Raw genomic sequence first — 12,563 nt, 5'->3', positions numbered from 1 at the left:
CGAGCTTGCAATGTTGTTTAAAATTCTGCTTTAGTCAATTGATTTGAAAACCTTGGCTCACCCCTGTGACAGGTGCCACAGCTTCTCTCCCCTCTCTCAGCCTAGAAACTATAGGGGTGAAGGGCTAAATTTATTTTTGGTGGTGGCAAAGACAGGCGGATCGGCCACCTTATATGCCCTGCCATCCTGTCACACCTTCCCTTATCCATCCCATCAGTTGCAGACCCACCTCGCTGTTGTACGCTCAGCCTGTTACACACTCATCCTACTTGTTATGTACTCTCCCTTTACACACACCGCCCGTTACATACTGGCCCTTTGTGGGACTGCCCAATATTCTTCTTTGTTGACTTTGGTAACCTCTTCTGTGGAGCCTCATCGAATGCCTTCTGGAGGTCCATATAGACGACATCCATAGACACTCCCCTGTCCACCATGTTAGTGACCTTCCCAAAAGATTCAACTTCATAAGTCAGCTTCACAAAACTCCTTTCCACAAGCCTATTTACAGGACCAAGTAATTCCAATTGTGCTTGGAGCCCGAGCGTAATCAGAGCTTAAAGCACTCACTGACTCCCTGGCGACATGGCTTCATTTCCCACTAGTGAGTCTCGGCTGTCTTCACCCTCACAACACCTTCCCCGGGTTGGAAGCTCTGTTGTGTTGGACTGCACATGATGCTGTTAACATGTGAGTAGTGAGCAATTCTGAAACTGTGTCCCCCTAGTTCTGGATTCCCCCATGAAGGGAAACATCCTCTCAGCATCTACCCTGTCAAGTCCCCTCAGAATCTTACATGTTTTAATAAGATCACATCCCATTCTTCTAAACATCAGAGTGAGGGCTAGTCTTGAGTAGAGTACATAGGAACCTGGAAACAGGAGGCGATCATTCAGCCCCTCAGGTCTAAGAGCATAAGAAATCGGAGCAGTCGTAGGCCATCCGACCCCTCGACCGTGCTCCGCCATTCAAAAAGATCATGGCTGATCTGATCTTGGCCTCCACTCCAATTTCCTGCCTGCCCTCCATAACCTTTGGCTCCCCTATAGTTCAAGAATCTGTCTATCTCAGGCTTGAATATACTCAATGACCCAGCCTCTACAGCTCTGTGGGGTAGAGAATTCCAAAAATTCACAACCATCTGAGAGAAGAAATTCCTCCTCATCTCCATCTTAAATGGGTGCCTCTTATTCTGAAACTATACCCCCGGATCTATATTCCCCCACAAGGGGAAATATCCTCTCAACATCTACCCTGTCAAGTCCCCTCAGAATCTTATATGTTTCAATAAGATCACTTCTCATTCTTCTAAACTCCAATGAATACAGGCCCAATTTGCTCAACCTTTCCTTATAAGACAACGCCTTCATCCCAGGAATCAACCTAGTGAACTTCTCCGAACTGCTTCCAATGCAAGTATATCCCTCTTTAAATAAGGAGACCAAAACTGTATGCAGTACTCTAGGTGTGGTCTCACCAAAGCCCTGTACAGTTGAACCAAGATTTCCCAACTTTTATATACGATCCCCCTTGCAATAAAGGTTAACATTCCATTTGCCTTCTGAATTACTTGCTGCATCTGCATGCTAATTTTTTGCATTTCATGTACGAGGACACCCAGACCCCTCTGTGATAGAAATGTCAGTTAAAGGGGTAAAGTGCTTCACCTGTGAGATGTGGGAGGTCCGTGACGCTTCCAGCGTTCCGGACAACTACATCTGCAGGAAGTGTACCCAATTGCAGCTCCTCACAGACCGCATGGATCGGTTGGAGCAGCAATTGGATGCACTTAGGAGCATGCAGGTGGCGGAAAGCATCATAGACAGGAGTTTTAGAGACATGGTTACACCCAAGGTGCAGGTTGATAGATGGGTGACCGAGAGAAGGAGCAGGCAGTCAGTGCAGGAATCCCCTGTGGCTAACCCCCGCTCTAACAAGTATACAGTTCTGGATACTGTTGGGGGGGATGGCCTATCAGGGAAAAACAACAGCAGCAGCCAGAGCAGTGGCACCACGGCTGGCTCTGTTGTTCAGCAGGGAGGGACAAAGCGCAGAAGAGCAATAGTTATAGGGGACTCTATAGTCAGGGGCACAGATAGGCGCTTCTGTGGATGTGAAAGAGACTCCAGGATGGTATGTTGCCTCCCTGGTACCAGGGTCAAGGATGTCTCTGAACGGACAGGGGGCATTCTGAAGGGGGAGGGTGAACAGCCAGTGGCTGTGGGACAAATTGGTACTAATGACATAGGCAGGAAGAGTGACGAGGTCCTGCAGGGGAGTTCAGGGAGTTAGGTAGAAAGTTAAAAAACAGTTCCTCAAGGGTTGTAATCTCGGGATTACTCCCTGTGCCAGTGAGGCTAGAAATAGGAAGATAGTGCAGCTAAATATGTGGCTGAACAGCTGGTGTAGGAGGGAGGGTTTCAGATATCTAGATCATTAGGATCTCTTCCGGGACAGGTGGGACAAGAAGGACGGGTTGCATCTAAACTGGAGGGGCACAAATATCCGGGCTGCGAGGTTTGCTAGCATCATTCGGGAAGGTTTAAACTAGTGTGGCAAGGGGGTGGGAAACAGAGCAGTAGGTCAGCAGGTGAAATAACTGAGGGGGAACTAGTAAATAAGGCCAGTAAGACTAAGAGGAAGAGCAGGCAGGGAGATGTTGCTGAGCACAGTGGGACTGGTGGTCTGACGTGCATTAGTTTCAATGTGAGAAGCATAACAGGTAAGGCAGATGAACTTAGAGCTTGGATTAGTACTTGGAACTATGATGTTGTTGCTATTACAGAGACTTGGTTGAGGGAAGGACAGGATTGGCAGCTAAACGCTCCGGGATTTAGAAGCTTCAGGCGGGATAGAGGGGGATGTAAAAGGGGTGGGGGAGTTGCATTATTGATGAAGGAGAATATCACAGCTGTACTGCAGGAGGACACCTCGGAGGGGTCATGCAGCGAGGCAATATGGGTAGAGCTCAGGAATAGGAAGGGTGCAGTCACAATGTTGGGGGTTTACTACAGGCCACCCAACAGTCATTGGGAGATAGAGTAGATATGTAGGCAGATTTTGGAAAGTTGTAAAAGCAACAGGTTTGTAGTGGTGGGTGGTTTTAACTTCCCCTATATTGACTGGGACTCACTTAGTGCGAGGGGCTTGGATGGGGCAGAATTTGTAAGGAGCATCCAGGAGGGCTTCTTGTAACAATATGTAGATAGTCCAACGAGGGAAGGGGCCGTACTGGACCTGGTATTGGGGAATGAGCCCGGCCAGGTGGTCGAAGTTTCAGTAGGGGAGCATTTCGGGAACAGCGACCATAATTCCGTAAGTTTTAAGGTACTCGTGGATAAGGATAAGAGTAGTCCTCGGGTGAACATGCTAAATTGGGTGAAGGCTAATTATAACAATATTAGGCAGGAACTGAAGAATTTAGATTGGGGGGCGGCTGTTTTAGGGTAAATCAACATCTAACATGTGGGAGTCTTTCAAACGTCAGTTGATTAGAATCCAGGACCAGCATGTTCCTGTGAGGAAGAAGGATAAGTTTGGCAAGTTTCGGGAACCTTGGATAACGCGGGATATTGTGAGCCTCGTCAAAAAGAAAAAGGAAGCATTCGTAAGGGCTGGAAGGTGAGGAACAGACGAATCCCTTGAGGAATATAAAGACAGTAGGAAGGAACTTAAGCAAGGAGTCAGGAGGGCTAAAAGGGGCCATGAAAAGTCATTGGCAAACAGGATTAAGGAGAATCCCAAGGCTTTTTATACGTATATAAAGAACAAGAGGGTAGCCAGGGAAAGGGTTGGCCCAGTCAAGGACAGAGGAGGGAATTTATACATGGAGCCAGAGGAATTGGGCGAGGTACTAAATGAGTACTTTGCATCAGTATTCACCAAGGAGAAGGACTTGGTGGATGATGAGTCTAGGGAAGGGAGTGTAGATAGTCTGGGTCACGTCGATATCAAAAAGGAGGAGGTGTTGGGTGTCTTGCAAAGCATTAAGGTAGATAAGTCCCCAGGGCCTGATGGGATCTACCCCAGAATACTGAGGGAGGCAAGGGAGGAAATTGCTGGGGCCTTGACAGAAATCTTTGTATCCTCATTGGCTACAGGTGAAGTTCCAGAGGACTGGAGAATAGCCAATGTTATTCCTTTGTTTAAGAAGGGTAGCAAGGATAATCCAGGAAATTATAGGCTGGTGAGCCTTATGTCAGTGGTAGGGAAATTATTAGAGAGGATTCTTCGGGACAGGATTTACTCCCATTTGGAAACAAATGAACTTATTAGCGAGAGGCAGCATGGTTTTGTGAAGGGGAGGTCGTGCCTCACTAACTTGATTGAGTTTTTTGAGGAAGTGACGAAGATGATTGATGAAGGAAGGGCAGTGGATGTTGTCTACATGGACTTCAGTAAAGCCTTTGACAAGGTCCCGCATGGCAGACTGGTGCAAAAGGTGAAGTCACACGGTATCAGAGGTGAGCTGGCAAGATGGATACAGAACTGGCTCGGTCATAGAAGACAGAGGGTAGCAGTGGAAGGGTGCTTTTCTGAATAGAGGGATGTGACTAGTGGTGTTCCGCAGGGATCAGTGCTGGGACCTTTGCTGTTTGTAGTATATATAAATGGTTTGGAGGAAAATGTAGCTGGTCTGATTAGTAAGTTTGTGGACGACACAAAGGTTGGTGGAGTTGCGGATAGTGATGAGGATTGTCAGAGGATACAGCAGGAAATAGATCGGTTGGAGACTTGGGCGGAGAAATGGCAGATGGAGTCTAATCCGACAAATGTGAGGTAATGCACTTTGGAAGGTCTAATACAGGTGGGAAGTATGCAGTAAATGGCAGAACCCTTAAGAGTATTGACAGGCAGAGAGATCTGGGCGTACAGGTCCACAGATCACTGAAAGTGGCAATGCAGGTGGATAAGGTAGTCAAGAAGGCATACGGCTTGCTTGCCTTCATCGCTCGGGGCATAGAGTATAATGTAAACCCTGGAGCGGAGTCAACTGACCCTTGGCCCCTTTATTCCCTGCATCCACTTGATCCTGGCCGTCACGTGGGACTAAGTCTTCTTAATTCAGGCTCAGGCTGGGTGTTTGGGATATCGGGTTACAGGAGAGCCACCCTCCACTTAATCCACCGGCTACATTTAATGGCTTAGTACAAAGAGGAGGAAACTTTCTTTAACTATCAATTTACTTTATTCACGCTGTTGTACAATGTAAGAATAAGGCTTATATACTTAGTTAGACAGAAGCATGCAACTCAAACTGAGTTATACAGTTAATAACAAAGCTAGCTAGAATTGATAAGCACACCCACTGGGTTCCTCTGACCTTTCCCTGACCTAGTCACAGAAAACAAAGGATAATACCCAAAAAAGGAGAGAGTTGGCGCTGGCCAGGCGTTCTGTTCTCTCTCTCTCTTCCGTTGTCGCCGCGTTGCTCACGCAGGGTCTTCCACTTCGACAATGGTTGTTCTCCGGAGTTTATCGCTGGCTCTATGCCCAAAAAGCTCTATTCTTATTCTCCTTCTCTGTCTCTCCAAAACTGAGCTGTCTCTTTCCGGTTGGTTTAAGCCTGCTCACCTCGTTCGCATCTTCTCCTAATTGGCCCAGGCCCAAAGACCCCTGGTATCACACCGTGTCCAAATAAGGCTCTTTTCCTGTGATCGCTCCTTTGTCTTGTCACATAAATTAATTAGTTCAAACTGGTTTTTACCAGCACAGGCCAGTGTCTGAGCTCCAGGTTACTACAGGTCACAAACAATCCCAGCAGTTTGTAACTGATTCTGTATTTCTTGCAGCCCCTGGCCAACAATAAAAATTGGCAAGTCATGCTGCAGCTGTACAGAACCTTAGTTAGGCCACACTTGGAATATTGCGTGCAATTCTGGTTGCCACACTACCAGAAGGATGTGGAGGCTTTGGAGAGGGTACAGAAGAGGTTTATCAGGATGTTGCCTGGTCTGGAAGGTATTAGCAATGAGGAGAGGTTGGATAAACTCGGATTGTTTTCACTGGAACGACGGAGGTGGAGGGGCGACATGATAGAAGTTTACACAGTTATGAGTGGCATGGACAGAGTGGATAGTCAGAAGCTTTTTCCCAGGGTGGAAGAGTCAGTTACGAGGGGACATAGGTTTAAGGTGCGAGGGGCAAAGTTTACAGGGGATGTGCGAGGCAAGTTTTTTACACAGAGGGTGGTGAGTGCCTGGAACTTGCTGCTGGGGAAAGTGGTGGAGGCAGGTACGATAGCGACTTTTAAGAGGCATCTTGACAAATACATGAATAGGATGGGAATAGAGGGATACGGACCCTGGAAGTACAGAAGGTTTTAGTTTAGACAGGCATTATGATCGGTGCAGGCTTGGAGGGCCGAATGGCCTGTTCCCATGCTGTACTGTTCTTTGTTCTTTGTTCTATCACAGCATTCCGTAGTTGCTCTCCATTTAAATGATATTCTGCTTTTCTGTTCTTCCTACTAAAGTGGATACAATTACATTTTCTCACAGAATCCATCTGCCAATTTTTTGCCCACTCACAACCTATCTATATCCCTTTGCAGACTCTTTGCGTCCTCCTGACAACTTGCTTTCCCACCTATCTTTGTATCATCAGCAAATTTGGTCACAATGTTCTTGGACACTAGATTGTAAATAGTTGAGGCCCCAGCACTGATTCCTGTGGCACTCCACTAGTTAGTTTGCCAACCTGAAAATGAACCATTTATCCCAACACACTTTCTGTTATTTAACCAATCTTCTATCCGTGCTAATATCATATCCTCAATGTCATGAGCTCTTATCTTGTACAGTAACTATTTATGTGGCACTTTATCGAATGTCTTTTGGAGCATGTTCCACCTTTCAATGACATCGTGGATGATTGAGATCATGGATGATCTGTATCCTAACTCCATCCAGCTGCTTTGGCTACAGAACCTTCTGATGAGGAGACGAGAGTGCTACCCACTGAGGCAAAACTGACACTCATGTCCTCTTGGCCGAGACTCCTCCACCAGCAGAATTTTTTTCTTTGTACCTTATCAATTCCTTTCAAAATCCTAAAAACCTCAATCAAGTCATCCCTTAACCTTCTATATTCCAGGGAATACAAGCCTAGTTTATCTAATCTCTCCTATTAGTCTAACTCTTGGAGCCTTGGGAACAGTCTGGTGAATCTCTGCTGCACTCCTTCCAAGGCCAATATATCCTTTTTCAGGTGCCCAGAACTGTACACAGTATTCCAGATGTGGTCTAACTAGGGCTTCATATAGCTGTTGCAAAACTTCTTCCCCTTTATATTCCAACCCTCTAGTTATAAAGGTTAACATTCCAATCAGTTTATTGCTTATTATTTGTACCTGACCACTACACATAGAAACATAGAAAATAGGAGCGGGAGCCTGTTCCGCCATTCACTGTGGTCGTGGCTGATCATCCAACTCAGTAACCTGTTCCTGCTTTCGCCACATATCTTTTGATCCCTTTAAACCCAAGAGCTGTATCTAACTCCTTCTTGAAAACATACAATGTTTTGGCCTCAACTGCTTTCTGTGGTAGCGAATTCCACAGGTTCATCATTCCCTGGATGAAGAAATTTCTCCTCATCTCAGTCCTGAATGGATTACCCCGTATCCTTAAGACTATGACCCCTGGTTCTGGACTCCCCCATCATCGGGAACATCCTTCCTGCATCTACCCTGTCAAGTCCTGTTAAAATCTTATAGGTTTCTATGAGATTCCCCCTCACTCTTCTGAACTCCAGCGAATATAATCCTAACCGACTCAATCTCTCCTCATACATCAGTCCCACCATCCCAGGAATCAGTCTGGTAAACCTTCGTGACACTCCCTCTATAGCACGAACATTCTTCCTCAGATAAGGAGCCCAAAACTGCACACAATAACTGCATCCCTGCTCCTGTACTAGAATCCTCTCATTATGAAGGCCAACATATCATTTGCCTTTTTTACCACATGTTGCACCTGCAAGCTTACCTTCAGCGACTGGTGTACGAGAGCACCCAGGTCTCGCTGCATATTCCCCACTCTCAGTTTATAGCTGTTCAGATAATAATCTGCCTTCCTGTTTTTGCTATCAAAGTGGATAATCTCACATTTATCCACATTATACTGCATCTGCCATACATTTGCCCATTCACTCAACTTGTCCAAATCACCCTGAAGCCTCTCTGCATCCTCCTCACAACTCACCCTCCCCCCCCCCCAGTTTTGTGTCATCTGCAAATTTGGAGATATTACATTTAGTTCCCTCATCTAAATCATTAATATATATTGTGAATAGCTGGGGTCCTAGCACCGATCCCTGCGGTACCCCACTAGTCATTGCCTGCCATTCGGAAAAAGACCCATTTATCCCTACTCTTTGTTTCCTGTCTGCCAACCAATTTTCTATCCATCGCAATACACTACCCCCAATCCCATGCGCTTTAATTTTACATGCTAATCTCTTATGTGGGACTTTGTCGAAAGCCTTCTGAAAGTCCAAATAAACCACATCCACTGGCTCCCCCTCGTCAACTCTACTAGTTACATCCTCAAAGAATTCTAGTAGATTTGTCAAGCATGATTTCCCTTTCGTAAATCTATGTGACTGTCCAATTCTACCACTGTTCTCCAAGTGCTCTGCTATAAAATCTTTGAGAATGGACTCTAGAATTTTCCCCACTACTGACGTCAGGCTGACTGGTCTATAATTCCCTGCTTTCTCTCTACCTCCCTTTTTAAATAGTGGGGTTACATTAGCTACCCTCCAATCTGTAGGAACTGTTCCAGAGTCTGTAGAATCTTGGAAGATGACCACCAATACATCCACTGTTTCTAGGGCCACTTCCTTAGGTACTCTGGGACGCAGACCATCAGGCCCTGGGGATTTATCGGCCTTCAATCCCATCAATTTCCCCAACACCATTTCTCTACTAATACTGATTTCCTTCAGTTCTTCTCTCTCACTAAACCCTGTGTTCCCTAACATTTCTGATATGATATTTGTGTCCTCATTTGTGAAGACAGAACCAAAGAATGCATTTAGTTGGTCAGCCATTTCTTTGTTCCCCATAATAAATTCCCCCTGTTTCTGACTGTAAGGGATCTACATTTGTCTTCACTAATCTTTTTCTCTTCAAAAACCAGAGAAACTTTTACAGTCAGTTTTTATGTTCCCCGCAAGCTTGCTCTCATACTCTATTTTCCCCTTCTTAATCAATCCCTTGGTCCCCCTTTGCGTTAGTAATCTGTGTGCGACCCCTAATTCTCTGTGGACCTCAACTGTTCCCAGCTTTTCACTATTTAAATAAAATTCGGATCTATCCTTTTTTGCTCCAAATTGATGACCTCATATTTACCTGCATTGAAGTTCAACTACCACAATTTCACCCATAATCTATCAATATATTGTTGTAATTTTATGCTCCTGTCCACACTACATACTATGGCACCAACCTTTGTGCCATTGGCAAGCTTGGATATGCCTTTAATAAACATAATGAATAGTTGAGGCCCCAGCGTAGATCCTTGTATGATCGCTTCCTTCCAATTCAAGTACACATCCATTATCCCTACTCTCTGTCTCCTACTGCCTTGCCACTCTCCTAACCAGGTCACACTTTGCCTTCAATTTCAAAAGCTTTAATGTTAGCTAACAGTCTTTTATGTGCAACCTTATCATATGCCTTCTGGAATGCATATGAACTATACCCATAGACATTACCTTGCCTACTCCTTTAGTTATTTCCTCAAAAATAGCAATTAGGTTCATTAGGGTGATGATACTGGAGGAAGGGGGTGAGGGTGATGATACGGGGGCAAGTGATGAGAGGAGGGTTCAGGGACAGATGGTGAGAGGGTTGATATTGGGGGTAAAGGTCTGCTACTCAACCCGAATCCGACAGGACCCAATAACGTGTCGGGTTCGGGTCGGGTCATTCTTCCGGGTCCGGCTTTCGGGTACGGTCGGGCCAGACACACGCAGCAAGAATTGCAGGTAAGTGTTAAAAGTAAAAAACCTATCTGAGCTGGGAGTCCGGGACGTCAAAGAGGGAAACTCTGATTCTGCTCAGTGAGTGAGTGAGCATCACTATGACGTCATCAAGCTCATGCTGCAGCTTCCTGATGATTGGGAGTCACAAGGTAGGTAAAGGGAATGTTCTGGTGGTCAGGTCGGGGTTGGGTCGGGCGCGGGAATAATTGGAGGGACTCGGGCTGGTTGGGTTTTTTTTCCCTGACCTGAGCAGGCCTTCAATTGGGGGCATGGGCTGAGGAGGATGGTACTGGGGGCCGGGGGTGTTGGGATCGGTATGGGGGTAGATGGTGAGGAGCGGGTACTGGAGGGCAGGGGTGGTGGTACTGAGGTCCGGCGGTGATGAGGATTATTATCCTTTCACAGGATGTGAGTGTCGCTGGCTAGGACAGCATTTATTGTCCATCCCTGCACAGTGGCGCAGTGGTTAGCACCGCAGCCTCACAGCTCCAGCGACCCGGGTTCAATTCTGGGTACTGCCTGTGCGGAGTTTGCAAGTTCTCTCTGTGACTGTGTGGGTTTTCGCCGGGTGCTCTGGTTTCCTCCCACAGCCAAAGACTTGCAGGTTGATAGGTAAATTGGCCATTATAAATTGCCCCTAGTATAGGTAGGTGGTAGGGGAATATAGGGAAGGTGGGGATGTGGTAGGAAAATGGGATTAGTGTAGGATTAGTATAAAGGGGTGGTTGATGGTTGGCACAGACTCGGTGGGCTGAAGGGCCTGTTTCAGTGCTGTATCTCTAAATAAATAAATAATTGCCCTTGAGAAAGTGGTGATGAGCTGCCTTCTCGAACTGCTGCAGTCCATGTGGTGTAGATACATCCCCTGTACTGTTAGGAAGGGAGTTCCAGGATTTTGACCTAGCGACAGTGAAGCAACGGCGATATAGTTCCTAGTCAGGATGGTGTGTGACTTGGAAGGAAACTTGCAGGTGGTGGTGTTCCCATGCATCTGCTGCCCTTGTCCTTCTAGTTGGTAGAGGTCGTGGGTTTGGAAGGTGCTGTCTGAGGAGCCTTGGTGAGTTGCTGCAGTGCACCTTGTAGATGGTACACACTGCTGCCACTGTGAATCGGTGGTGGAGAGAGTGAATGTTGAAAGAGGTGGATGGGGTGTCAATCAAGCGGGCTGCTTTGTCCTGGTTGGTGTCGAGGTTCTTAAGTGGAGCTGCACCCATTCTGGCAAGTGGAGAGTATTCCATCACACTCCTGACTTGTGCCTGATGGTCGACAAGCTTTGAGGAGCTAGGAGGTGAGTAACTCGCTACAGAATTCCCAGTCTGTGAACTGCTCTTGTAGCCACAGTACCTATATGGCTGGTCCGGTTCAATTTCTGGTCATTGGTAACCCCCTGGATGTTGATAGTGGGGGATTCAGCGATGGAAATGCCATTGAAAATCAAAGGGAGATGGTTGGATTCTATCTTGTTGGAGATGGTCATTCCCTGGCACTTGTGTGACGTGAATGTAACTTGCCACTTATCAGCCCAAGTCTGGATGTTGTCCAGGTCTTGCTGCACGTAGACAAGTACTGCTTTAGTATCTGAGGAGTCACGAATGGTGCTGAGCATTGTGCAATCATCAGTGAACATCCCCACTTTTGACCTTATGATGGAGGGAAGGTCATTAATGAAGTAGCTGAAGATAGTTGGGCCTAGGGCACTACCTTAAGGAACTCCTGCAGTGACGTCCTGGGACTGAGATGATTGACCTCCAACAACCACAACCAGTTTCCCTTGTGCTAGGTATGACTCTAACCAATGGAGAGTTTTCTCCTTGATTCCCATTGACTCCTTGATGCCCCACTTGCTCAAATGCTGCTTTGATGTTAAGGGCAGTCACTCTCACCTCACTTTTTGATTTCAGCTCTTTTATTCATGTTTCAACCAAGGCTGTAATGAGGTCAGGAGTGACTCTGGCAGAACCCAAACTGAACTGGAGTTGAAGGGAAGGGTACTTCGGCAGAAGCTGAGGGTGGATGGTATTGCGATCAGGGGGTGAGAGGGATGGTATGGGGACAGTGGTGTGGTAATTGGGTATTGGAGCAGGTGGTGAGGAGAGAGTACTGGGGCCGGCGTTGAGGGGGTGAGGGTGAGGGTATTTGGGCAGGGGATGAGGGTGAGGGTACTGGAGCGGGGGGGGGGGGGGGGAGGGTACAAGACAGTGAGTGGGGAGAGGGTATTGGGGGCAGAGGTGAAGGTATTGGGGATAGGGGAGGGAATTAGGGTCGGGGTGAAGGGGAGGTTAATGGGGTAGGGGAAGGGTAGTGGCACAGGGGGTGAGGGGGAGGGTGGTTGTGTGGGGTGGGTGGAGAGTACTGGGGCAGGGGGTGAGGAGGGTACTAGGGCAGGGGTGAAGGGGAGGTTACTGGGCCAGGGAGTGAGGGTACTGGAGGCAGGTGCTGAGAGTCACTGAGATGGCACTGAGTGCGGTGCGGGCTAGGGGCGGGGCCAACGATGGTCACGTGACGCGCGGGGAAGCCGTTGGCACCGCCCCGGTCTCTGATTGGTGCGTTACGTCACATGGTCTAAAATTCAA

The sequence above is a fragment of the Heterodontus francisci genome, chromosome 12 (assembly GCF_036365525.1).
Source record: "Heterodontus francisci isolate sHetFra1 chromosome 12, sHetFra1.hap1, whole genome shotgun sequence".
NCBI classification, from domain to species: Eukaryota; Metazoa; Chordata; class Chondrichthyes; order Heterodontiformes; family Heterodontidae; genus Heterodontus; species Heterodontus francisci.
The sequence above is the reverse complement of the archived record's forward strand: the minus strand, read 5'-3'. Positions refer to the sequence as shown.